Source organism: Otolemur garnettii, unplaced genomic scaffold, assembly GCF_000181295.1.
Source record: "Otolemur garnettii isolate 467f Iridium unplaced genomic scaffold, OtoGar3 scaffold00124, whole genome shotgun sequence".
Taxonomy (NCBI): Eukaryota; Metazoa; Chordata; class Mammalia; order Primates; family Galagidae; genus Otolemur; species Otolemur garnettii.
In genome coordinates, this window is record NW_003852519.1 from 324,748 (window position 1) to 330,386 (window position 5,639).

General features: G+C 40.5%; 1 non-coding gene across 1 annotated transcript; it reads right to left on the minus strand.

The window, feature by feature from the left end:
• Window positions 1-4,066: 4,066 nt before the first annotated feature.
• Window positions 4,067-4,168, minus strand: LOC111727797. The gene has a single exon (XR_002775260.1). It is a non-coding gene; the product is annotated as a U6 spliceosomal RNA (small nuclear RNA).
• Window positions 4,169-5,639: the final 1,471 nt, after the last annotated feature.

Here is a 5,639-nt window from a genome sequence, read left to right on the forward strand (position 1 = left end):
GAAGTTATCCCTGGGCTGTTTGACTCCTAGGTCTGCAGTTGTCCAGTCTGGTCACTTTGCCTTCACTGCTACAGTGTTCTCGGTGGGTCCTTTCTGGGTGGAGCAGTAAGTCTTTCATTAACTGTTTCCAAATGTGTGACCCTAAGGACGAATGTGAGTCATGGAGGATGGAAGGCTTTTATTTACATAGACTAACAAAAAAAAAGAAAAAGAAAGTAAAAGAAAAAAAGCTTCTCTAAAAGCAAAATCAACTTGGCAGATGTAGTGATAGCAATATCCTGTCTGTTCTAAACTGCGGGGCGATAGGCTATTGTTTAGAGGTCTAACTCAGTGATTCTCAGGGAGGAAAGAGGCACCAACTCAGAGTTTCTTAGGGATAGGGTACACGTGGACTGTGAGAAAGCATAATCTAGAATGCCAACTGCTTAAATTTGCCTTTTGGTCACTTCTTTGTATTTCAAATTTCGAATAACCCTAAAAGAAACCATAAGATTTTTGTATTTGTCAAAAAAGAGGCATGGGTTTAAACACACACATGGACATCCACAGAGAGAGGGAGAATCCAAGAAGCATTCATCTGGCCTAAAAGAAACCCAATTCATTGGACTCTATTGGTTTCTTAAGATCATTTCCAATACTTGTCTCTGTCTCCACTTCCATTAACAAGATTACATTTAAAGTTTTCCATGATTCACTAGGGTTTTTAACTGTTGAACTGGCTTAAATTTCTAGGCTCTATTAAATAAGATTTTCCATCCCCACTCTCCAGGTAACCAGGTGTGGATTAAAGATTGGAGCCTGAGCCCACTGAAACCATGGTGGAAAGGCCCCTACTTGGTGACCCTGTCCACACCAACAGCAGTGAAGTTGAATGGCAGTCCTGCCTGGATACATCACTCACATGTGAAACCAGCCAGCAATGGGGAGTGGGTGGTCCAACGACACCCAGAGCGTCCCCACCATCTCACCCTGAAAAAAGAGACTACAACTCTGCCCCAGTCACACACCAGGAGCTGACTGGTCTACCCATGGCAGAAGCTTGAGGATGAGCAGGAGCGGCGTGGAACTGATTATGGATTCTTTGCTTTGGACTTTTTCACCTTCCTTCTTCCTTCCTTTCTTTCTTTCTTTCTTTCTTTCTTTCTTATTTATTTATTTGAGACTGAGTCTCAAATTGTCACCCTGGGTAGAATGCCGTGGCATCACAGCTCACAGCAATCTCAAACTCTTGGGCTTAAGTGATTCTCTTACCTCAGCCTCCCAAGTAGCAGGGACTACGGGCGCCTGGCACAACGCCTAGCTATTTTTTTGTTGTAGTTGTCATTGTTGTTTGGAGGCCCAGGGGTGGATTCGAACCCCCTCAGCTACGGTGTATGTGGCTGGCGCCCTAGCTGCTTAAGCTACAGGCATGGAGCCTCATCTTAAGTGTAAGACATGATGAAAGTTATGAAAAGTGTATCCAAAAGGTAACCCAAAGTAGACAAATTGTCAAAGTTGTGTTATTGGCTTACTCTTATTATCAATGTATAGGAAAGCCTGAAGGTACTTGCATATACAATAACACCCAATATCAGATATGTGTGCCCCCCCACTGGTTCAGCTGTTTGCTACAATCCTTCTGAACCCCCAAAGCAAACTGAATTTGTTTTGTTTCAGGATACTGATATCCCTAGAAAGACAATAACTTGAGTTATAACAGAATGAATACCCAAATAGATAAAAAAAAAAACATTAATAACAATTTTGCAATATATACAGACGTGTGTCTTTTTATAGTTTCAACAATAACTAGAAGTCCTCCATGTAGAAAATACTGTATATTTCTGAAGAATCATTTCTATGTATTGCATATTTTGTGTTGTCATGTTAACTTTAATTCTCTAATTGTTAATGGTATACAATGGATATTTGTATATTGAACTTAAAAAAATAGAATAATGGTAAACATTTTAAAAGGTGAAAATTCAGTGGCTTATTTCTAGATACCAAAATTAGCATGTGGCAGTCGAGCAAAATGTTTAAATTTGTGCAAAAAAAAAAATGAATCAATAAGATTGTTTTTCGTTGATGCTGATTTAGGAATCCTGATGGCATGATATAAGAAATAGGCAAGGGCGGAGCTGGGGAGAAACAGCCTCGCCCCCCACCCCGCCACCTTGCAGACTGGCAAGTGTCCACAGACTGTCCACCATCAGTGGGCAGAGGTGATGGACCTGGATTACTCCCTGGAGGGGTGGGGGTTTAATTCAGGACCAACATACGTCCTAGCATTTACTGAGCACTTACTGTATGTCAGGTCCTGTACTAAGCACTTTGCATGTGTTAATTTTTTAATCCTCACATCAGCCCATCAGTTAAGAATCATTATTTACCCCCTTTAACGGAAGAAGAAACCACCCTGTGAGCAGTTGTGTGCCTCCCCCACATGGCCAGAAGATAAACCAAAGAACCTGGATTCTAACGTAGGCAGTCTGGCTTCAGAGCCCACACTTGAACCCCTACGACCCTTGTCTCTCAGGAGGCTGACCATCCCCCTCCTCTCTGGAAGATTCCTGGGATTGTTGACCCCAATCAAAATCAAACCCATATTCTGGTTCCTCAAAAGAAAGTTCTCTGGGGGAAATAGCAAGTTCTCAGAGACATGCAAGAGGTCCAGGTGGTACACAGGACTGGCCCTACACAATGGTGTCCACATTTGGGGCAGGCTAAAATGAGATTTAAAATAAATACTCAACTTCCTCTTTGCTATAATGAGATCTACATTCCTCTGCTCTGGCTTTTCATAAAAACTCTGTGACTGTCTTCCAGAACACTTGGGGCCCCGGGAAGAATACCTAAGTAGGTTCTCTCCTTCCAGACACAGTGGGGGTCGGCACGAAGCTGTGTGCTGTACGGTGCATGATACCCATGGAAAGGGAGCACTTTGAAGTGAATATAAACATTGAAGGAAAAATGATTTTCCACTCAAACCAAATTAGAGTGATTCAGAAGGTAAAAGAGCTTCAAAGGGAAGTCGTCTCAAAGAAGACTTGAAATTTTTTTTTCACTTTCATTTTATTTTTACCACTTCTGTCCAGTCTCTCTCTCTTCATATATAAATATGTATTTTTTCATTTTAAATATATAACTCAGGTAGTGAAAGTCCCTGAAGTCTTCTCTCCTGCCCCAGAAGAAAAGATAATCATTTAAATTCATTTCTTCAAAAGCATCATAGAGGTAGAAACAACACACATCATCCTTGGATGCTGTGCTGGGAGTGTAGTCAGTTCCAAATGATAACTCAGCTCTACGTCTAATAAAAGATCAGGGATTTGGGAGTCCTCATAACAATACTGCTTGTGTTAATGTCTTTCTTAGGCCTTAATTTCACTTGCCCGTCTGGCTTCTCTTGGATTATAGTTATACAATCTAAATAGTATAAAATGGCTTTTCTCATTTTTGTTTTTTGTTTGTTTGTTTCAGGTTAATTTGAGGGTACACAGAGTTAGGTTACAATGTTGGCTTTTGTTAGGTAGAATCCCTCTGATAATTGTGTCACTCCCCCAAGAAGTGTGCCATCCACCCTTACATTGTGCCCATTAAATGGGAACACACCCATCTCCCTCCCTCCTCCCCTCTACCCACTCCCTCGTTCCCCCACCCTCCACCTTGAACTGATACCAGTTTTTCTCTTATGTGAGCATGTATTAGATCATCTACTGGCTTCCTATTATATTGAATACATCGGATACTTGTTCCTCCATTCTTGTGATACTTGACTAAGAAGAATGTGTTTTAACTCCATCCAGGTTAATACAAAAGATGTCCTCTCCATCTTTTTTAGTGGCTGAGTAGTATTCCATGGTATACATATACCACAGTTTGTTAATCCGTTCCTGGGCTGTTGGGCACTTAGGTTGTTTCCACATTTTGGTGACTGTAAATTGAGCTGTCATAAACAGTCTAGTGCAAATGTCCTTATGATAAAAGGATTTTTTTTTCTTCCGGGTAGATGCTTACTAATGGGATTGTGGGGGCAAGTGGGAGGTCTAATTTGAGTTCTTTGAGGATTCTCCATACGTCCTTCAAAAACATGGAATGCTTCACGAATTTGTGTGTCATCCTTGTGCAAGTGCCACTCTTCTCTGTATCATTCTAATTTAAATATATGTGCTGTCAAAGTGAGCACAAACAGGCTTTTCTCTTGAAGCAAAACCATTCAAAATAAAGCTTCTTGAGTTTACCCTTCTAGAACCTGTATTGCATATAAAAAAGAAATTTCCACAAATGGTATTAAATAACTCCTGCTGCCCAATAACCTGCATTTCAAAAAACCTTATATTATGGATAATCTTCTATGCCAATAGGTTTATAAACACTTTATCATTTTTTAAGGGTAATACCAATGGCTCTCAATCCTGCCTGAATATTAGACTGACTTAAGGAACTTTGGAAATAAACAAAAAACAAAACAAGCAAACAAACAAAATCCCAAACCAAAAATCCACACACACCTAGACCAATTGATCAACTGCTCAATCAAAAAGGTTTAGACAATTGTTTTTAAATATCTCCTAAGATAGTTCCAAAGTTCAAGCAGGATTGAGGCCTAGGTATCTTAAGCATATTCTATATTATATGATTACACCATAATATGTTTAGCCAATATTATAGACAGTTAGGTTGCAAAGTCCATCTCTGTGCCTGATATTTGCATAGTGTCCACCAAAATTGTGAATAAACATACTTTGCTCATCTACTTTTTATGAACATGTGAGTTCTGGTGAAAACTAGCTCTTGTTGGATTAATCCAGTTTTAAAATATAATAAAAACCCATTGTAAAAAGCTTAACATTTAAAATTGTTCTGCACAAGACTGGCCACATAATTTGTAAGGCCTAGCACAAACTAGAAATGCGGGACTCCTTGTTCAAAAATCATTAACAATTTTTAGGGAGGCAGGGTGGCTCAATCCTGTAGTCTAAGCTACTTAGAAGGCTGAGGCAGGAGGACAGTTGGAGCACAGGAGTCTGTGAGCTACAATTATTCCACTGTACTTCAGACTGGACAGCTGCATCTCTTAAAAAGATATATATTAGGAATTATAAGACAAGGACAGTAGAGCAGTAAGCCAAGTTCAAGACCATCTAAGTGCCCGTCATTTGTCCAAAAAGCCAACCTGGCTTCTTTCTATGTTGGATTATTAGATCATTAAGTTTAAAGAAAAGATTTTTATCATGAATGATTACACCTCCAAGATCATTCCCAAATGAAAACTTATGTAATCCTTAGTAACCTTTATATACAAGATGCTACATGCTTTACTCCAGGTGTCCTCAAACTACAGCCCACGGGCCACATGCAGCCCACCTAGGACATTTATCTGGCCTGCCAGGTGGTTTTGCCGCCACTGCCTATCCTGCTTAGAAGCCAACTTGTCCGGGGTCCCGCAGTCCGGCCCTCCAAAGGTCCGAGGGACAGTGAACTGGCCCCCTGTTTAAAAAGTTTGAGGACCCCTGCTTTACTCCTTTTTTCCTTTCCTTTTTTTTTATTATTGAGACAGAGTCTCACTTTGTCACCCTTGGTGGCCTTATAGCTCACAGCAACCTCCAACTCTTGGGCTCAAGCAATTCTCTTGCCTCAGCCTCCCTAGTAGCTGG